This window comes from Solanum lycopersicum, chromosome 7 (genome assembly GCF_036512215.1).
Source record: "Solanum lycopersicum chromosome 7, SLM_r2.1".
Lineage (NCBI taxonomy): Eukaryota > Viridiplantae > Streptophyta > Magnoliopsida > Solanales > Solanaceae > Solanum > Solanum lycopersicum.
Genome location: NC_090806.1, coordinates 40,837,849 through 40,862,171, shown reverse-complemented (window position 1 = coordinate 40,862,171; position 24,323 = coordinate 40,837,849).

Below are 24,323 nucleotides of genomic sequence, written 5' to 3'. Positions count from 1 at the left end.
AAAGGTTATTGGACACATTGTTTCTGAAAATTGTCCTTCAAATGTTAAGATAATTGTTAAAAGTATTTTTATCCATCAAAGTGGAATGAGATGTTGGGATATTATTGTTGGTTGAACCCAATTTATAAAGTTATGTAAATCCTCCTTTAAAAAAATGAATACAAAGTGGTAGTATATTTTATACATTTGACCTCTTAGAGTATGTTGAGGTGAATCACATAATGCTGCAATATTACAATAAGTGTCCAATAAAAATTTCTGGAACATGAACAATTGTTATGGTCAATTCCTCAAAGAAAATGTGACTTGTGTTCGTAAGGATAAGAACATGTTCATGTATTGTTAGGTGAATGACTTATCTCACCTCTACAGAAGGTTTGAGAGATTGAAAGAAAATCTTTAGACATAAGTGGTCATTTTGGTCATGTATATACTTTGAGTACTACACAAATATTGTGGTATATTTTATAATGAAATATTAGAGAACAAAAAACAAACAAATCTTTTCAGTAAAGGTTGTGGTCATCATCAAAATAAATGTCATTATGTGGCACCACAAATTTATCGTTGGTTATCAAGAATAAGTTTTGAATGTAATAATTTAACCATAAAAATAATAATAAGTCTCCTTAGGAGATGTCCACCATAAGGATGGAGTTGTGAATATAGTGGAAGTACACAAAGTTAATTGATAGTTTCGAAAGGGCTAATACTATCTGGAGGAATGAAATTGTTCATAATATTACGGTTGTAGTATTTCTCAAAAGAAACTTTTGCAGTTTCTAAAGAATTGAATACAAATATTATTTGAGACTATAATTATGAGAAGACTTAATATCTTCAAATTACTACAATCAAAGCGGGTAAGAAATATTTACGTATAAGATTATCCATTTTGTCTGTTGTTTATTGTATACAAAAATATAGGCATGACCCACGCAAAAATAAACTAGAAGTTTACTTTAATAAATATCAGTTGGCAAAATTGATTAACCATTCAAATTCAATTGTGATGCAAAAGAAATTGAAAATCATGTGCCTATATGTTGAAGAAATACAAGATTTTTCAAGAATTATCTTTTGTAGCATGCTCTCGTGATAAAATGATCATTGTACAAGCTGAGATTGAGATTGTATCCCCTAAAATTACTTGAAACGTATAAAAAATGAATATGAGCCCGTTCACCTGCCATGTTGACCGTTTACTATTATGATTAAATAGATGGATCTATAGTACGATCACATGTGCATTTGTATGAACTTATAAATTGATTATTGTAAGATTTGTTGCTCATTGCTAGATCATTGATTATGAAAACAAATGTTTAAAATAAAATTTTGTTTGAGACGAGTTTATTTAACATGTATGTATCAAGCAAACAAGATTCTACTAACACAATTAGTTCAGGAACCAAAAATGATGAAAAATGAAGAGATCTCAATAAGTTATGTCGTATTGGAATCAATATAAAAATGATCATCAACGATATATTTGATTAAGTAGCACTCAATGCTATAAATAGTTATGAGGTTTTAAATTTGAATATGTCATATAGCATGGACAAATGAATGATTAGCCAAAAAAATGCACTATTCAAGTATATTTGCTTCACTTAGAAAAGTGATGTTTTTGAACTTATAATTTATAGATCAACATAAATGTTTAAGGGATAGAAATGAATCATTATGCGAAAGTATAACCCTAAGATATGAAGTATGGTTTGTGCCTTGAGGCTTAAAGAGTTTTCGCAAAAATCCTGACATTATTAAATGGAGATATATTCTTTAGTGGTGGATGCAATAGTACTTGTTTCAGTCGGACAACAGATGAAATACTTGAATATGCATAATGATAAATATAATTTATAACTAGACGATGAAGGTTATATGTAAATCCTTGAAGGATTTAAAAGGTCTTAAAACAATTTCATTGAGTATGCATCGTATTGAGACTGCTTAGCACAAAAAAACAATCTTTTCCACCTCATGAAAATGATTTAAAATATCATGTATTGGTGGAATTGGTGCACTTACAGATTGTTGTTTATGCAAATGCTAGAAGATGTGTGATTTTCTTTGAGAAAAGACGAGCTTCAATAAAATTGATCAATATCGCATGAGTAAAATTTCTTTTTATTATGTAGATGCAGAATATTTATTTGATCTACACAAAGCTCGATCGCAAATGAGCTATTTGCTTACACTTGGAGGTATAAGAATATTTTGTCATTCAACAAACATTGATAACCACCTCTTTAAATTGTGCAGAAATAATACTGATATATGAAGTATGTTAGGATGTGTTTTGTTGGAATTATGATCTATCATATTCAAAAAATATGTGATTTTTCATACACCATATATGACAATAATATAGCTCAATTGAAGGGTAAATATAATCAAATAAGATCGAAAAAAGTATAGTTCACCAAAAGTCTTTCACATATGATCTTTAACAAAATGGTAAGATTGACGTTCCAAGGTTCCTTAAAATAATAATCTTGTAAGCTTATTCACGAAAGATTGCCAACATCAATATTTGGGAAGTTGTGATACAAGATTGGAATGCATTATTTTCGATATATCAAGTGATGTTTTAATCAGACGGAGGAAGATACGTGTTGTACTCTTTTAATTAATCCTGATTTTGTACCAATTGGGTTTACCTCATAAGGTTTTTAATGAGGCAACATTCAAAGCGTAATAAACGATATGTGTACTATTTTTCCTTCACTTGAATTTTTTCCCACATAACCTTCTCAATTATGAAGATAATCATAACTTCCATAACCTACCACTTCATAACAATTACTCTTGTAACATTTTCCTTCCATAACATCCTTCATTATATTCATGTTAATGACTAACCTTTTGTATTTCTCTATCCTATACTATAAATAGAGGCATAAGAGTTCATATGCTAGACAATTCATGTTTTGATGAATACTTTGATGAATAAGAAATGCTTATTCTTTTGTCTTCCTTAATCTATTACTTTATTTTTTATATTTCTTGTCTTATTTTACTTTAATTTTATAATAATATTCAATTTATGTGTACATTTATTGATCATGCATTGGTAGATTGAAGCAAAAATAGAAACATATAAACATCCCAACATGCTAAATTGTACAGAACAAAATCTATCATTATTAAATATTGTCGAAGATGCAAGATAAAACAAAAAAAGAGAACAAAAAAATTATATCAACAGACCCAAGAACCATGGAATTATTACTTAAGAGAGAACACAAACGATAAACGCAACGGATGGAAAAGATACATACCAAGAAGGATAGGCAGCACAAGCGACAAGACTCACGAAACGTGGATGACTAAACTACATATCGTAAGATAATCATTAGAAGGAAAATTATTCTACCACACAGAAGGATGAGAGCCCTGCAAAAACATCTTAGGACACGTCTAGTTTTCCAGAAGTGGGCAAAACAAAAGCAAACAAAAAGACTAAAATACACTTCTAGTGAAACAAGCATGTTGATGAAGAGGCCTTGCTCGTAGCCTCTTCTAGATATTAGTACCATTATATGTGTCCATGTGTTACTCAGTTAGTTGATAAATATAATTTAGAATATTAATCTATCAACAATTTTAAGAATAAACTTATTATTAAGTTATATTATTTATTGTTGGGTATATAGTAAGAATTGATGGGAAATAGAGGGAATGAGAGAAATTTGAAATGTTTAGAACTTGAAAGGTTGGGAACCTGAAAAGTCCTCTAATGCTTTAATAAAAAAGGCAATAGTCCCTCATCGGTAATTGAAATGAAAATAAGAGAGTTTAATTAATAAATAAACACTCCTATTAATTATTAAAAGGGTTGGAAAGAGTGACCCCCTCACGTCATCGCTCGCTTCGGCTTCGGCTTCGGCTTTGGCAAATGATCGAGAGATAATTTATTCGACAAATTTATTTTAATTATTTATTTAATTAATTAAATGGCCCAAAAATTATTTTAAATTAATAAGTTGATAACAAAAATTAACCGAAATGTTTAACCCGACCTGACTCGGATCCGCGCGTGACCCGTTTTAAATTCCGTTACATTTAAAAAATTCCCGCCACTGTTCTAAAAGGTTGCAACTTTCAGGAACAGTCAATACCATTTGAAAGTTTGCAACCTTTCATTAATGGTTGTGCCAATTCTCAAAGGGTTGCAACCTTTCAGAATATATTATTCTTGCCTATAAATACAATTCAGTCTTCAGAATATTTACAAACGAATTTTCTGATCTTCCTTCTTCTTAAAAAAACAAATTTTTCTTCGTGTACTTTCCTGATGTGGATTGATTCGCTGACAGTAGAGTTTTTGGTATCTATACTCTACTGAAGATTTTGGTAAATTTTACAGATTAAATTAGTTTTTACAAATAAATTTCTGTTCATCTTATTTACTGGTTCTAAAAATCTCGGTTACTTCGTGTCTCTGAATGATTTATTACAACCAGTAATTTCTGATTTTCTTAACACAGATTGACTACATTTATTTAAATACTACACATTAAATATGTATAGATAATAACTTTAATAATATAATAAAATCACTAGTAAAATTAAAGATTCAAATCAAGCGAATTAAACATCAATTATCCTGCAAAAACAAATTTAATGTCATTAAAAATTATAAACCAAAAATGAAAAAGTATAAAAAAAAAACTAATGGGTTATAATAATTATTGATTAAGAGATTGTAATGCTTAAATATTACAATATCTATATAATGCATACACAAATCTCACTAATGGTGTTAATTCTAAATATGAAATTAATTGTATTGATTTTTTTTTCAACAACTATAAAATTAGATCCAAAGACGAAGGAAAAAATTGTTTAGTCAAAAAACTTTATGCATAGTAATAGAAAATAAAATATTTTACTCTTTCTTATTGTTTTTTTTTTAATAAAAGGTTACACAAAAAAATTTGTCGAAGTGTTTATGGATATATTATTTATGCATGGTTAAGTCAAAACTGATGAATCGAGATATTGTTCTTTTGATTATTTAATACATTGAAACCTAATCAATCGAAAAAAATCTTACATATGATGAAACTCTCTTTTTGATGGTTTCTTATTGTCCTTGAATGTATGTTGTTAAGATGAATCATTCTCCTTTGTTATATACTGATATATCTTACTTTTTCTTTGTTGAAGTGGAAAAGTATTTATGTAATTGTAATGAATCACAAAATTTCTTTGAAAACTAGGATTAATTTGACTTTTTTTGTAAATTTTAAATGGGAACATTGGATTAGTCAATAACTATCAGTATGTAGTTAATAATTTTTTTATTAAATAACCTATATAGTTTAATAGTTAATGGTCCCAGTGTTTAACTCATTTGATTTTTTTAAAAAAACACTTGGCTCACATAACTAATATAAGTTAGAGGGGATTATTATTTTTTAATCATAATTTGAGTATTCAATAGAAACGAGGAGTTAATATCTCAGATGGTCACTCAACTATGCAGTCTACTCTCATAAAGTAATTCAACTTTTAATTTTTCACTCAAAAGTCACTCAACTATTGCTTTCTTTCACATAAAGTCACTCAACTTTGAATTTTAACTCAAAAATCACTCAACTATCCATTGTTTCCTCAAAAAGTCACTCAAATATCCACTCTTTCCTCAAAAAGTCACTCAATCTATTAAATTATTTTTAATAAAAAATTATTGATATTAATTATTTATATAACAAACAAAAAATTTAAAAAATAAAAAAAATCATTTAGTGATCCACCCACCTAACCCGACCCATTAAAAAATATGATATGACCCATTTTAATTTGTCTTTAATCCTAAAATAATTCCTCTCTTTAAACCTTGAATAAGGATTAAAGACAAAATAAAATGGGTCATATCATATTTTTTAATGGGTTGAGTTAGGTGGGTGGATCACTAAATGGTTTAAAAGGTATTTTTATTTTTTAATAATTTTGATTTGTTATATAAATAATTAATATCAATAAATTTTAATTAAAAAAATAATTTAATAGATTGACTTACTTTTTGAGGAAAGAGTGTATAGTTGAGTGAATTTTGAATTAAAATTCAAAGTTTAGTAACTTTTTGAGAAAAAAGTGCATAGTTGAGTAACTTTTGAGTGAAAATTGAAAGTTGAGTGACTCTATGAGAGAATAGTGCGTAGTTGAGTGACCATCTGAGGAATTTACTCTAGAAACGAGGAAACTCTACTGTTGGGAAATTGAAGCTTCCAGAATTTTCTTTAGGTAAAAAACTATTGCAAAATTTCGAATGTATATTTGCATATCTTGATTTTTGGAATACTGGGAATTACTTACTGTTTTATTGATTGGTGAAAAATAGCGAAATTTGGTCGGTTAGGAATCATTGGTATAGGGGTGAAAATTTTATAATTTTTGGTTTGAAAGACAATGGAATGTAATCAAATTATTTTTGGATTAAAAACTGCAACACGTAATGGTTTTTATAAGAGGGTTAAATATGCTAGTGCGCTGGAATAAAGTAGCAGGGGATAATGTTGCTTCTTTTAATCTGGTAGGAGCCTGTTGTTATTGCTAATATTAGAAGTACAATTGTTGTAACTAATCAATTTGAGAAAAAATATTTGGGGTCGTGTTGATTTCATTAATGGAAAGGGGAAACTTTTTTTTGGTTTATGAGGTTGCAACTGGTTTGTAACCAGTACTTCATAAATTCAATTTATATTAATTGTTTATTGTAATATAGATCTACTCTTTATGTATATTGAATTACACATTTAATAATTAGGTCTATTTTATAGGATTATTATTGAACTTAAGATAATTGGTGATATTCAGACGTAACACTAAGCTTGAAATTTAGCAAACATGATCCTTGACATATAAGTTATATGAAGAGTAGGAGCTTGATTGAAGATATGAGTGAGTTTTGGGATTTAGATAAGACATAAAATTATTTGAGTATCTACGAGCTCTCTTACGTACAAATATTGTATAGTTGGTAGATTGAGAATTTTCCGAAGCTTTGTGAAAAGGAAAGAAACAATCTGGAGGATTCGTGACAAAGGTTTGACATTTAAGGTATGTTAAAACTTTCAAACTTCATTGAAGGACGTTTTTTAATAAAATAGTAAAAATGAAATACACCATTGATAAGGCTGAAAGATGGAGGTCTTGTACTAATGATGTGACAGATATTGGTAGGAGTACCAGTGTTATAAAGGGAATGTTTATGTAATCCAATAATTCCAAAGCATTTAGGCATTAGGGGATGTATTATTCCAATGAATTCTTTTTGTGATTGTATTTCTTATTAAAACCCGTATATTTGTAATAGTTGAGGTTAGTAGTGTAATGCTACTGGTTAATTTGTTGAGATGCGTCATCATCCCTTTCATTAAAACAATATTTAAAACATGTATTAATATGTGATTGAGTATAAGTTGGGCATGAGGAGATCGTCCGTTTTGGGATGGTGAGATGTTAATATTATAATTCGAGCATAGAAAGACCGTTCATGCAGTAATTTTTTTTATTTTATGATACCATAATGAGATCGTCCACACAAACACGTAGATATCGTCTATGTACATATATAGACCTTATGACTCCCCCATGGGTCATAAAATCTTGATCTAGTTCAGAGGAGTATCAAGTATATACGATTGATAGAGTACTTAGCATATAAGGCATATCATTTGATGGTGTTACGTTACATCGCATCTCATTATGTCATTTAGTCTTTTAGATTAGGTGCTTTCATAGTGGTTCTACATTATGTGAAGTTTGATTATCCTTTTTGATGAAACTAATTGACTAGTAAGTATAGTGTAAACTTGCATTAGTAAAGGTTTGATTTTCTTATATATAATTCGGTCTTTACTTCTTCGTTGTCAGTCTATCAGATATACTTGGTACCTATGGCATGGTACTCATACTACACTTCTTGCATTTTATTGTGGTTCTGATACAATTCCTAATACGAGCAGTGCTCGTGGATATTTTTTATTCTGAAATTGAAGTATCTTGGAGATGCGGTGAGTTGTCTGGTTGTTCCGTATCCTACCCATCACTCTTAACTTTTATTTGTTAAGTTCTTTTTTGTATTTAGATAGGATATCCCATATGTTTATGTTCGTCACATAGATTTAGTGTTGCATCATATTTAGATGCACTTTTACTTATGACACCAATTCTAGTGTGTTATTTTTAGCTATCCACATTTCGTATTTATAAAAAACTTCGTGTTGGGGATTTTTACTCGTTGTTTACCTTTTTACCTTATTCATTAGTTAAAATTAGTCAAATATGTTTAGTTAGCTTATCTATTGATTTGGAACATAGGTGTCATCACGATACTAGGATTTGAATTGTAACAATTTGGTATTTGAGATCTAGGTTCATCGGTCTCACGTGTATAGGAGAAATGTCTAGTAATGTCTTGGGATCGATATGATGAAGTCCATACCTTTCATTAAAAGGCTGTAGGAAATTTAAGGATTTTCTATTTTATAATTCACTATCGTGCACACATGGACTCAATGCAATTCTAATCTTTATATCTCATTCTCTTTTTTGATAGTGAGTTCTCGTACATCTTCATGTGGTAATTAAGAGCCTACTTCTCAAAGAACTATCCTATGTAGAGTCAAGGGGTCTAGGTTGGGGTAGGGGTCGTATTGCAGCACCTGTGGAAGTAAAAGTACCAATGCCTACCTACGGCCATGAAAGGACAGTATCTCCTGAAGCAGATGTTATTCATGGTGACGTACAGGATTGTGTCGAGGGGGATGGGCCGCTCCACTAAATATTATTGGAAACAAATCCATTAGGATACCTTGGCTCATATGTTAGGACTTCTAGAGGGGATGGCTTCGGTTGAAATTTTACCTATTAACTTTAATGACTCAGATACCCATATTGGAGGTCACAATCCATAAATGATAGTTTCTAAAGATTCTCGGACTCTCAATACTCATCCAGCTGCTGATGTAGCTCTCCGTTTAGATAATATAGAATTTCAAAGTATTGCATCACACTTGGCGAACATGCCTTTCATTAACGTTGATGATCAAAAGACGTTTGGGACGTTAATACTAATGAATTCTCCAAATTATACTAGTGGCTTGATGGAGGATGCATATGAATTTACAGTTAGTTATCATGAGAGGGTGCATAACTTTGGATTAGTGGAGTCTCAGGGATTTGATTACACAAAGTTTAAGATTACTGTTTTTGCCACACAACGACGGAAGAATTACATTAGTAATAAGCCAGATGGATCCCCTCAATTATCATGGACTAAATATACTAATGTATTTCTAACCAAGTTTGTTCTACAAAAAAAGAGGAGCGTAAGAGGTCCGAGATCAAGATTTTTTTAGGAAAAAGGTATGTTAGTCACAGTGCATGAGGGTAAATTGCATGCACTGTCTAGACATGCTTTCATTATACTTTCCACAGATTTTGAGACAATGAGATGGTTTTTTAAGGGGCTGATTATTCCTATTCTTCTAGGAATTTCTGAGGTTTGTACATTTTGTATTCCACTCAGAAGATGGTAGATTTTGCTAAGGAGTTGGAGATGATTTGATGTTAGGGATTTAATCAGTGTGAGGTAAATAAACCTTGTTATTCACGTTATTATGGTTGTGATCTTTCTATGAATCATTGTACCACTATCCGTCTAGCAGACCCATTCATTTTGCTATACCAGCGTTTAAAGCTAGTTACTTAGGGCATATTTTTTCTAGTTCAGACCATATAGTACAATGTTCATCTTCAAGACATGTATGTCGTGGAGGGCGTTTTGGTTATTTATGTTCATCTAATATGCCTACATCTTGTATGCGATGTTTAGAGTGTAGTGATAAGATAAAGGTTATATCTTATGTCTCGAGTCCAGTTGAAGGTTAATGAAAAGAACTATCCAATTATAAGTTTGGAGTTGGTGGGTATTATGTTTGCATTGAAAATTTGATGGCATTATATTTATGGTATGCATTGTGAGGTGTTCACGGATCATGATAGACTCCTGTACATATTCATTCAGATGGATCTTAATTTGAGGTAGTAGAAATAGTTTTTGTTGCTCAAATAATACGATATGACTATTCATATATCATCCGAGTAAGGCGAATTTTGTCATGACCGGGCAGCACCCCCTAGACGTAACCGAGGTCTTTATCCTCGAAAAAGTATTAGACTATCCATTTGCATACATCATTGCATATCATAGGTAGAAAAGATGCATAAAAATGAAAACTTTACATATGAGGTTTACATAGACTTCTCTCTTATCAAAATAGTTTACATAGTTGTCTCACACAAAAACTATCTATCATAGGAGTACAAGATTTGGACATAGACCTTACATCATTACAATAAAGTCTAATAAGAGAATACAACATAGTATTACAAGATAGTAATCAGAAGAATGTCTTTAGACTAATCATATAGTAAATCTAGAATAGTGTCATCATCCTCGGACTCCAGTTCTCACCAACAACTTGGGAACTATCCAAGTCGTCCTTGAAAATGACCTTGAAGCCCTTCAATGGCCCACACCTAAATTGTTGTATAAAATAGAACAGAATATGGGTTACTACACACCATATGTACTATGTATGGAAACATATGTATGTAAAATCTTTGAAAGGACATTTTATTCACAAACATGCTAAGTTACTTTGAAAACCTATATGCACACACAAGAGAATATACAAGTCAATTATCACAACAACATTAAGATATGTTCATATCCATTTACTAGAGTAACATCATCATAAATCCATATCAACATTTTATTTTCTAGAGTTCTTATCATCAAAGCATACAAGACCCTTAATCATAATCCCAATCCAATCCTACTAGTTTGATGCTCATCTGAAACCCCATAACCCCACATAAACCAAAAGCTACTAAAGAGACCATAATCAATGCTTTTACATCATATAACATCATATCATGGATGGCCTTCATTATACATAACAATTTAGACCATTGTCATATTCATCAAATGAAACATCATATAAGATAAACCTCATATTGTACAAAATATTAATACATTTCATTCATAACATAAGTGCATAATAACTTCTCCTAGGACTCCCCTCAAGGTCAACTAGTGCAATGCATAGGTAAGGTCCCATCTCTTACCTACACTATGTAGAATCCCTTAAGTCACCCTATTTAGTGTCCATCCTATTAGTTTCATTCATTGATTATAAATTTGAGACCATTTTCCATAACCGACAATATATCATGTGAGCTAAACATGGAATCTGGTTTTCATGAAAACCTACACCGAAAGAAGGTACTCTACTTGCCAGGTAGGCCCATCCATAATTGTACCATCTAGGTTGATCCACGAGCTAGTCTTCCTATGTGGGCACATATTTAAGGAACTAGGAGATTTAAAAGAAACTCTTTTATGCACATTTGCATTGTAGTCTCCATATTATTAGAATAATAGTGAACCTACCTTCCTTTTTGGGAAGGGACACCTCTCATATATAGTTTGCTCAGTGCTAAGCTAAAGTCCCTTTTTAAAATATCTTTAAGCTATCCTTTACATTAGTTGATTGTATAGGAATTAGGAGGATAACCCCTTGTATAATCATGGTCATAACTCTTAGGTATAGAATGATAGGTTCATTTAATCACAACCAAGACTTTAGTTACATCATGTCATTATAGTCATAATAATAAGTCATACAGGTGAATCACTTTCAATCACGCATAATAATTGTCGTATCATCACCCACCTTCATAACATTCATAACATGCTATCATATTAATCATCTCATCATCTTCCTATTCTATTCATATATTCATACTTAAATTAAACATCATCATCAAGAATAGACCAACATTATTGAAGTCATGTATGCATGATCTTGAAAGTCTTACCGATGGTTTCAAAGAATCTCCTCAAATATATCAACCTCAATTACACAACATTTATCTAATAATCCAATCACCATCATCATATAATAATAAATTAAGCAATAAAAAAAATCATAACAACATCCCTAATCATATATCAACTTAATTAATAGTTAGGGTTAGGAAAAATGGACATTGATTGATCTTATAGGAACATTAAGTAAAAAATGTAAAATAATAGATCACACACAAACAAAGAATCATAATCAACCAATATTAATTTAATCACTACCATATTAAACAAATTTGAAAGATAACCCACGAATTAAATTGAACATCATAGTTTTGAAGAACATTAAAAACCAAACTTTGAAGGTTCTCTTGGGGAAAAGATTCCCAAGAGTGAATATCTTCCATACCTTGTTAATTCTTAGATAATTGTAAAATAAATCCTTCATCTTGAAGCCCGGTGAATTATTTTATAATTACTAAACTAAATAATTAAAACCGTTGTTAAACCTTAATCAATTATTTAACTAATTACCTAACTATTCGTACATTGACCAACTTAAGACAATGACCTGGGGTCCCAAACAATGAGACCCCGTCGATGAACTGTTGATCCAACCACAGACCATCCTTTTCATCCATGGTTTGGGTATGTAACATTAAAGAAAATGTACACGTCTAATGAAGAGCCTATAAAGTTTTAAGAATAGGTATGGGGGTTACATAGGCATCCCAATGCCCAATATTTAGAAATATTGCATATTAGAAAATATTGGATTGAAGGGTGTTAGCATATTTTATATATATTAACAAGCCTGTCCAAGAACTTTACTTGCAATGAAGAGCCAGCTAAAAATCTTCATTTTCATTGATCACAAAATAAGTGCGAGGCATCCATGTGTCAATCCTAAGCACAATAGAACATGAACAAATAAAATTGTCACGTAGATTAAGAAGTGCCGAAAAACATATTTGGGATCCTTGGGACAATAAGTAAACTTTACGAATGAACCATCAAGAATAGTTAGTAATGAAAATTTAAGCAACACATGTAGAAGCCATGTCAAACCGGCCAGGTGGGGGGAGGGGGGGAGAAGCGTGCGCAAGGGTCCACCCATGTGGGGACTAACTTTCTTACCAACTCTAGAGTCTAACTAACTGAACTGACTAGCTAACAAACCTAAGACAATCAATAATAAACTATCTAGTGCACCCGAAAACGTAAGACTTAATTGGGTGACACTAACCTAGTAACTAGTTCAATACACATTCTAGTACCTAACCTAGGATGGTCCAAAATGGTAAGTTATGGTCCCAACGACGTAGGGATACTTTATTAATTATACTAGGTCCCTTAATTAATTAAATTTAGGAATTAATAAATTAAGGAAAATTCAAAAGCAAGGCCCAAACTCTTAGGAAAAAATTTAGATTTGACTAACTTAAATGCTTTCCTATTTTTAGTGAATCTAGGAGGGATATTTTAGTAATTAAATAATAAATTTATTTAATTAACTTCATTATCCTAAGTTTAATTAGTCAATATCAGTTCCTAAGAATTAGACTCACGTTCAAACACTAGAAAATTCACAACTCAAAACATTGAGCAAATGAAAGAAAAATAGAAATGTTTCTCACGATTCTTTTAGGCTATTTGAAGGTATTCTTCAAGGTTTTCGTGCAAGGTGATCTTCGTATATTCAGTGCTACATAAGGTATGGGTTTTTTCTCATGGATTCCTTTCCCGAAGAGGCTTTTAAACCGTTTTATGGATTGAAGAATATAAAATTTAGGGTTCTTACCAATGACATTGTTGATTGTCCATCTCCTTACTATCCGTGTTCTCGATCCTAATATTATGTAGATGTAATGTCGAACATGTTTTTGGTATATGGTCCTAACTGATCATTATGTGTAATTTTTATGTGATTTGAATATGTCGAATGAGATCTATAGGTTATATCCATATGATTAATGCCTAATTGTTTTCGAGAAGATGAAATTATTATAATTCGTTTAAAAAATTAAATTTATTGTTGAAAGGGGTGAAGAATTTGATTACTATTTGTATTTTACAGTAGATATGTTTGTAAGTGTTATGAATGTAATGTTTCCAAAAATAGATAAGAATGAGAATCAAAGCTAGTTAATGAACCTTCAATGCCAAATTAATTTATTAGCTTTGCAAAACTAAACAGTGAATTGTTCATATCAGCTAATCAAATGTAAAATGTTGGATGATAAACATGATGAAATTACAATAATTTATACATGAACTTAAGTGAATTAGCTAATGGTATTCTCATGACAAGTGTCTAGTGAAAGTTTAAATTTTGCCAATAAATTGGCTAATAATATTCTAGATTAGCATAATATGTGAAAGTTTTGTCTATGCCAATCAATTGGCTTACAATGTTATTTCCAAAATATGATATAAAATTGGCTAATGACTAACTTACACCAAATTAAGCATGAGATATGTAACTTTGAATTAATAAACGAGGGTATGTAAGTCGTTGGGACAAGTCCCAACAAACCTTTTCCAAATGAACTATGAATATAAGTAAGTACATTGAACAGAGTAAATAATGTTCATAAAGAGCGGTATAAAGCTACCAAATTTTATAAAACAAGATAAGGCTAGTAATAAGATAATTAAAAGTTTAACAATTATGAAAGTGAGCACAATGAGGTGTTAAAAGAAGTGAGGCAAGTCTCACTGACACCTAGACAATTATGTTAAAGGTACCCACATATAAGGGTGTTAATAATCGTGATACAATTCTCATTAACACCTTGATAATAATGTAAGGTTAAATTCACATTTCATCTAGAAAAGAAAGGGATGACCGGTTATCCAAAGAGTGCAGTAAACCTCATAACTAGAAGCAAGTTTCCCTAATGTTTGAGTAAACTCTAAAATATGTAAAGAAAAAAAAGTTGAGAAAAGCACCGATACACTAGAAATGAGCTTGTGCCAGCACATGTAATCCTCATGAGAAAAGGCTACCACCAAGGTGGATAAGTAGTCTTTGTATGTCTCCTAGTCATCGAACGATGTTGCTAGCATAGGAACTAGCTAGTGGATTCAACTTAAAAGAGTTAGGTATTATGCGGTTTCCCTTCGGCCGGTGTAACCACCACTTTTCTGTGTGGTGCACACACTGGATTTCATGGTTAGCGCCCATGTTCTATGTTGGTTAAATGCTCAAAGAAAGTATTTGTTTCACTTTAACTGTGAAACACCTCTTTTCGGTATGGGGAAGTCACTGGACTTGGTTTCAGTTTAGCTTGTGAACAACCCCTTTTCGATGTGGGGCAGACACTGGATTTCATGTTTAGCTCACAAGATCTAGTTTCACTTTGATCGGTAAACCACCCCTTTAAGTGTGGGGAAGACACTCAATTTCATGATGGCTCGTATGATCTTAATGCTAAAGATCTCATTAAGAATGTAAGAATGAAAGAGAAGAAATAGAAGTACAAGGTGAGATAAGAAAGTAAAGGCGTAAGTATATAAAATCATTAGTGGTTGATAAGAATGATGTTTTAACAAGTTATTGGCTTGTGCCAAATCAAGATATATGCTCCCATATCTTCATGTTACACAAATGATTAAATAATGGGCACAACTAAGTAAAAATTAGCTTATAATGACTTCGTATATTATGTTAATAATGGATAGTAAAATATAATTGTTAAACAATGCCTCATTATCTCCATTATATGAAAATGATGAAATGAGTGGTCTAAACGATAAAGATTGGCTTATAAGGATTTCATGCCAAATTTATCAAGAATGGAAAGAATAACATGTAGTAAGGGTAGTGATACGCTCAAGTTTACTTCTTAAATAAGAAGTAAAGTGGTCGTATCTAGTAAAGAACCCAATTAATGAGGTTGGTCTCATTCCCAAGAGAAAAATAGTTAAGACTTAACTTTATTCTATTATTACAATTATTTCCCTAGAAAAAAAAGACAATAAAGAGGGAGTTTTATTTCTAAATTAATGAAAATAATTAACTAAATTAAAGTAAACAATTAACATATTTAAATATTGGAGCTTAATCAATTACAAAAAGTAACTAGGGCTTATGTGTTCCCACGGGTTCCTAACTTGATAATTCTAACTATAACAATTCTTTCCTAGTATCTTGCTTGTAAAGTGATAATTTATGTATCTATAAATCCTTGGTCCGACATATAGAATATTTCACTCTGTACTTTGATCCGGCTACGTGTGTTGCTATACTAACCCTTACCTTTACCTCATAGCTGAATGTGTTCGATATTTGACTAAGTTATTACTTCATACCAATCGACACTAGCATTTTAGATAGTGTACGCTAAATCTATGTTGACAATTCTTTTCCTATTATCTACCTCATTGGTACGGCAAGTAGCATTAACACGAGTTCTAACGTTGGCCATCCGTTAAAAAGACTTCTAAACGAAAGCATTATCAATACATGCAAGACACCATTCTAGAAATGCTATTTTAGTTAGATTTTACAACATTATTTACCTATGGTTCCCACAACCCTAGTTATGGAGTTTAGTTACCCATGGTCATAATCAAACTATTCATATATTTAATATAAGAATTCATGCACTTACTTTAATGAGAAAGAATAAACTTCAGAAATTCACTTGATTAATAAACAAAAGAACCAACAATCGATTCCAGAAAAAGTGTAACAATTGCTGAAATTAATCCTTCAATACTTGAACAAGAGACCTAAAGATTATCCAAAAGTTTAACCCCAAAAATGAGGTTTTTCGAACTATTTATAATGAAAACAAAATCCTAATATAAGCAAGATTCTAATTACTGGAAATCTTTCAAGACGCGTTTGGGTCGCCGGACCTCGTGACGGATCGTCGTGTTCACGACGGGCCATCATGGCCTCCATCATTCTATACTTCACAAATTTTCTATTGGTTCTTTACTACCATCAACGAACAGGTGTGACAGACTGTTCCAAGCACAACGGTCCGTCGAGGCTCTCCGCTCCATAATACTTAAACTTCTTGGAATTTGGGTACTGGGACTACTCTCTAATTATTACGACCAACCAGCAAGACGTACCATCGTGGCCATGACGGTCCGTCGTGGACTTCCGTAATCCCACACTAGGTCAGACATCTTCATCTATCTTCAGGAGAATATCTCCTCCCTACGATGCAACCTATGGACTATCACAAGCTCGACGAACAGTCATAAGCTCCGTAGGTGTTGTCTTCTGCATTTCTCGCTCAAAACCTTCTGCGTTCATCTTTAAAAAGATTTCCTGCAAATAAGGAGAAACTTACGTTAAAATCAATACAAAAAGGCTTTTGGACACACACTAAACTTGAGGAAAAAACATTAAAAATATTGTGAAATCATGGTACATCAACACCCTCAACTTAAATTCGTTGTTTTTCCTCAAGCGACACAGTATGACTCACTACAAAATCATTGTACAATAGTATCCATATTTTAGCTTTCGCAATCATTTGGCTATCAATCACGATTAGTCTCATCATGTTTATGCATGTTATCACTATTAGGCTTGAATTATGTGGAATCAGACAATGACACAGACTCACCAAGCACTGACACCTATCCTCTTCAATTTCTCACCGAGGTGCTAATATTTTCGATATTGCAACTAGTGTCCTCACTCCAAAACAACATCATCATTTTTCACACAATGATTTTAATTTGCGTATAAGGATTACTTTTCAACACTCACCCTCAGAACAAATTCACAACTCATTAATACATATTGCCATAAGCTTGCCCTTATTTTCATTGCTTTATGTTTTCCATACAACTCTTAGGATCACGATAGGACTTTCTTAGCGTGTAACATAGGATCAGGGTTAGGTAGGGTATATCTAGGTATAATTTAGTGAATTTTTGCTCTCCTTGACATATCAGCTAAACTTACCATTTTTATCGTTTTATTTCACCCAATTTCTCATATTCTTTAACCTTGGTATTTTCCCTTCTTTCTTCATTTGTGTAAGTGACTCTTTTTCTTTTCTTGCTTGTATTTATTATATTATTTTTATTTCACTTTTCTTTCAACTTGTTCTTGAGTCACTTTACTTTTGTTCTTTCTCTCTCTTAGTTATTTCGAACCCACTTTCCATTGCATTTCTCATAATAGCCACCCTTAGTTCATGGATTTGCTATGAGTCAAAGCACAAAATACCCGAAATTGGGTCAGGGCCATGAAAAGGTTGTTTACTGCATTAGCCACCCTCAACTTATGCTTTTGGCATAAGCTGAGGTGTACATGTCCAAGTAGAGACCAGGGCCAACACATTATTCCCAGAAAAGATCAATTGGGGTGAAAAAGAAAAGTCTATTTTAAGCTCAAATAATTTGGATCAAAGATGGATTAGTTTTATTCGTTTTTTATGTAGGCTAAAAATTGGCTATGTTTAACACGGGCCTATGATCCTTTCCTAATTGTCCATTACAACTTACTTTTAGCAGGACTAACCATACAAGTTCTATCTTAGTACAAATACTGGACTATTGAAATTTTCCTCACACTCACATGAAATCTCATTACTCTACCAAATTATCAGACACCTAGTTCGAGTCTTAGACTAAAGGTCATGCCGCAGTGTATCTCTATGTCATTCGTAGAGCCACACATTGATGAACTACTATGCCTAGCCATGAATCATTTTCATTACATTAGGATATCATTTTTGTTTTATCCATCATGTTTCAAAGTTATACAATGTACACAAGATATAGACATGCCGTTTCAACAATAAAAAATAATCAGTCTCTGGGGGAAAAAGAGCACATGCAAGAAACCCCCAAATGAGGATTGCGAATTGGGATATTCTAACTTCACCCTAGCACTCACTTTCCATTTACCCCAACCCCAAAAAAAAGATATTAAATTGTCCCCAATGCAAAAAAAAAAACTGAAATACGAGAGTGGTAGGGGAAGAAAAGCTATGGCGCAAAAGCGCCGGCGATTAGCAATCTGGTGGGTCCGGTTCCCCAAAACCCACTAACTATGTAGTCTGGACACCCTCAGTAGTGTCCTCATCAACAATACCAATATCAGAAGTGCCTCCCGCTGTCTCCAAATTTGGAGCTAGATGCCCTAGCAGATGACTCTACATCCCTGATCTGACGCGCCTTCTCATCACAAAATGAGACTATCCTCACAGCCTCATCACACGATACTCCTTCTTCTTTGCTCTAGGCTCATCCTCCTCTCGAACCCTACGAGTCTTGGCATGCTCTCGAGGGGGAGGTGGTGGAATCTCAGAAGTTGCGAATAAAGCCGCCAACACTCTGTCCTTAGTAGGCTCTGTAGACGGGCTAGGATCATATCAATACCTGCTCGCAGACTCTCAACTGCAGCCTGAAGGGTCGACACGTTCACCAAAGGAGCTGGCCGGGCTAGCACCCGGAACTCAAAAGCACCTAAACGCTAATGAACCTCAGCGATCTTACGCTCTGTGTGCTGTGCAATTTTATGCTCCATGCGCTCCTCCGCCTCAGCAACAGACCACTACATCTAAGGCTGGATGTGATGCAGAAGTTTGGCCATCTGAGCCTCTAGTTTCTTGACCCTAGAAAGTTGGACCAGAGCGGGAAATGGGGCTGAGCGAGAGGAGCTAGGGGCATTTCTACTACCCCTGATGGACTCGAGCGGGGTAGTGACAGTGGTTGTGGAAGTAGCCTATGTAGCCGTTCTAGCATGCGCTACAGTATCAGCAAAATTCTCACCAAGTGGAGGCACCTCTCGACGGGGCCCTCTGCATGGAGAAAACTCATTGGCCACAATACTAACGAGGCAGATTTCAACACCGCCCTGCGGAGTCTTGAGCTGATCAATGTGCCAGATGGTCACACCTGTGGAACTTCATAATGAAAATATCATGCACGAAAAAGGGTAAGTAGTGGTGACCTTGAAATGCCACTCGTGCATGACCGCTTATATAATCCAAGCAAAGTCAACCTCAAACCCGGCTATCATCGCTACCATCAGAACTACGCGATCCGATGTAACTATATTATCAGCAGCCATGAGGGAAAGGCAGTGGCGGACAATCAACCATAAAAACATAGCCGTGAAGGACAAGTTAGCCTACCTGATGGTTACCTTCGGCTCCATTATGCAATCGGCACCCTCTCCATCAATAGATATGTGCAGGGCCATCCACCTCTTGGTGGTATCTCTTAGCGATGGCTGACGCAAAAATTGGCCATCTTTAACAATTTGCCACTGATAGTCGAACTCAGTGGTGAGAGGGGTCTTGGTGGCATCAACATCCTTGCTGTATAGATACCGGCGAATGGCTGGCAAAGAGAGGTCGACCTGTGTGCCACGTACTTTGACGTGCGTTATAGGACATTTAGAAAAAAAATTGAGACCCTTAGGACAAGGGTCTCTGACCGTCATGACGGTTGTGCAGGACGGCCTGTCTCGGTAATGACGGTCCATCATAGATATCTTTTAGAGGACACTTGGAAAAAGTTGGAGACCCTTAGGACTGGAGTCTCTGACCATCATGACGGTTGTGCAGGATGGACCCGTCGACGGTATGACGCTCCATCTTAGATGTCCATCAGATGACACTTTGGAAAAGGTAGAGACCCTTAGAACAACGGTCTCTAACAACCATGACGGTTGTACTGGACGGACTATCGTGTTAATGACGATCCGTCTTAGATGTACGTCAGAGGACACTTAAAAAAAGTTAGAGATCCTTAGGAATAGGGTCTTTGACAACCAGAACGATTGTGTTGGGAAGACCGTTGTTGGAACGACGGTCCGTTGCATGGGTCCGTTGGTGTACACTTAGAGTAAATGAATAGTGGGGTGTTTGAACAGACCCTATGAAGGCCCATCGTCAGTACGACTGTCTGTCATCGGGGTCTCGTTCTGTCATTCAGTAACAAAATTGAGGATGCCACAATCATTCCCTGTAACTCAAGCGAAATACTTAATGTTAACATACATGTTTCTAATCCAAATACCTAGCAAACTAGCAATGCTAAAGCACCAATTTCTCGAGTTTTAACAAGGCAATTCGAGGACTCTAAACCTAGGTCAGTCAAAATTTAATCAAAGAATAGAGACCTACCAAAAAGAAATATGCTAATAGTAATTGAAGAACAAAAATGCAATGTAAATGGTCAGAGATCAGAGACACATACCTGAGAAGAGGAGAAAAACAAGAAAGTAAGGCACTTGGTTATCAAGAGCACAACCACAATAGACTCTGACCAGTAGAAAGGAGATTTGGGAAATTGGGGATTTGGAAAATTTATATGGATCAGGTGATAGAGGAGAGGGGGATAAAGGTAGGAAGTTTTAAAGGGAGGGAATGGGAGAAAGAAGGAAAGAAACAGTTTAAATAAAGGGGTGGTTTTTTTTGAAGGTTTACAATTTTTAAAATTCCCCAGCTGGGTTGGGTCGGGTATGCTGGTTTATGACGCAACGATTCCCCGATGACTATCCATTGAAGATGTGATGGTCCGTCATGTGTTTCCTTGCGGATGCCCTAATTTTGAAAATAAATAAAAAACATACCTGACACGACGGATTCATGCGACGGTCCGTCGCATGCATGACGATTCGTCAATGTATATTTTAGTGGATGTTGTGGAGTAATTTTCTAAATAATTTCCTGGTGATGTGCCTACAAATTTGAAACCCATTAGTAGAAATTCTACCATTACTACAAAGAAAACTATATGTATTGGGTTTCCTTTTAACAAGCGCCTGATTTAACATCGCGGCATGACTGAACACACTTGATTAACATGAATTTATCTAGATGGTATGCCTCGATCACATCATTCGCTGATTCAGCATGCCCAAAATAGATTTTTATTCGTTGTCTATTCAACTTAAACCGCACACCCTTATAGGTTTCCAACTCAACTGCTTCATCAGGTAATAGTTGGCTAACCAGGTAAGGGCCAGTCCATTAGGACTTGAGCTTGCCCGGAAACAAGCGCAATCTAGAATTGTGTAAAGCCCCAAATCCCCAACCAAAAAATCTCCTTTTTGAATTTTCAGGTCATGGTACTTTTTCATGTTTTATTCTTATATGGATGATCTTTCATTAGATTTCAGGGCAAATTCATCGAGTTCATTCAACCTAGTTAACCATTATTTTGCAGCGTTCCAATCCATTTTCAACTTCTTGATAGCCCACATGGCTTTATGCTCTAATTCAACAGGAAGATGGCAAGCTTTCCCATATACAAGTTTGTATGGGGAAATACCTATGGGAGTCCTATACGATGTCCGGTAGGCCCAAAGAGCATCACCGAGCCTCCTTGACCAATCCGTTATCTGTTTGATCTTCCTATTTGATAGTTCAACTTGCCCACTAGTTTTGGGATTGTATGGAGTGTCCGCATTATGGCGAACCCCATATTTCTCTAATAATCCCTTGAATAATTTGTTGCAAAAGTGGGATCCCCCATCACTAATAATTGCCCTTTGTGTACCAAATCGAGAGCATATATTCTGTTTCAAGAACGCAGTTACACTCTTTCCTTCAGTGCTTGTGAGGGCGATAGCTTCCACACATTTAGATAAATAATGAACCTTTACTAAAATATACTACATTCCTTGAGAAATCACAGAAGGACCCATAAAGTCAATACACCAAACATCAAATAACTCAATCACATGAATGGGGTTTAGAGGGAGCTCTTGCTTTCTTGAAATGCCGCCATCTCTTTGGCATCTATCACATGATTTAGCAAACTCATGAGCATCTTGATGAAGAGTTGGAAAATAGTAACCACATTGTAATATCTTATGAGCGGTTTGGATACCACTATGATGTCCACCAATGGGTGAGGAATGACATGCCTCTTAAACACTCAACATCTAAACTTTTGGCACACAACGCCGAATAAGCCCATAGGTACAACTCCTACATAAGCATGGTTCATCGAAAAAGAACTTCTTCACATCGTACATGAACTTTTTTCTTTGATGAAAGGACAAGTCCGATGGAATAATATCGCTAGGCAGATAGTTCGTAAAATCTGAACCAATTGAATCAAGTGTTATGAGGCAGCCAATACATGCTCGTCGGGGAAAGTATCATCAATATCAGTCGTATCCCCTAACTCTCTCATAGCTTAATCTTCTAGATGGGACATGTGATCGACAACTTGATTTTTGGTCCTTTTTCTATCCCTCACCTCAAAGTCAAATTCTTGTAGCAGCAATACCAAACGAATAAACCTTAATTTTGCATCCTACTTTGCAATCAAATATATCAATGTTGAATGGTCAGTATGAATCAGAACTCTAGTACCTAGCAAATAGGAGCGAAATTTCTCAAAAGCAAAGATTACTGTAAGGTGTTCTTTCTTAGTCACTGTGTAGTTCTTCTGGGCTTTATTTAGGGCTTTACTATCATAGTAAATGGGGTAAAGGATTTTTTTCCTTCTTTTTCCCAAAACCACACCAAGAGCAACCCCACTAGCATCGCACATCACCTCAAATGGAATGTTCCAATTCGGAGAAGTAATGATAAATGCATACACCAATTTTTCTTTTAGCTCACCGAATGCTTTAAGACTTGATTCATCAACATAAAATTTATAATCTTTCTCCAGCAGTTTGCACAACGGATACACAATTTTTGAAAAATCTTTAATCAATATCCGATAAAAATCTGCATGCCCAAAAAAGCTTCTCACACCTTTTACAGAGATAGGTGGGGGAAGTCTCTCTTTTATCTCAACTTTAGCTCGATCAACGTCTAGGCCCTTTTCTTAAATGCGATGACCCAAAACAATACCTTCTTTCACCAAGAAGTGGCATTTTTCCTAATTTAATACTAAATTGCAGTCTCCACATCTCTTAAGGACCTCAGATAAATGGCTTAAACACCACTCGAATAATTCACCAACCACAGAGAAATCATCCATAAAAAATTCAATAGTATCTTTCACAATGTCGGAGAATATCTACATCATACATCTCTGAAATATGGCGGGTGCATTGCACAACCCAAACGACATTCTCTTGAATGAAAAGGTCCCATATGGACAAGTAAAGGTGGTTTTCTCTTGATCTTCTGGTGCAGTAGAAATCTGATTATACCCTGACTATCCATCAAGAAAACAGTACCACCCTTTTCCGTCAAGTCCATCCAACATCTGATCCATGAATGGCATAGGAAAATGGTCTTTTTTGGTCCATGAATTTATCCATACACACCCTCCATCCAGTAACCGGTCTCATTGGAACAAGTTCGTTTTTCTCATTGGGGACCACAATTATTCCCCCTTTCTTAGGTACACACTGAACAGGGCCTACCCAAATACTATCGGCGATCGGATATATTACTCAGCCGTCAAACAATTTAATGATTTCCTTTTTCACAACCTCTTGCATAATTGGATTTAAGCGTCTCTAGTGCTCAAT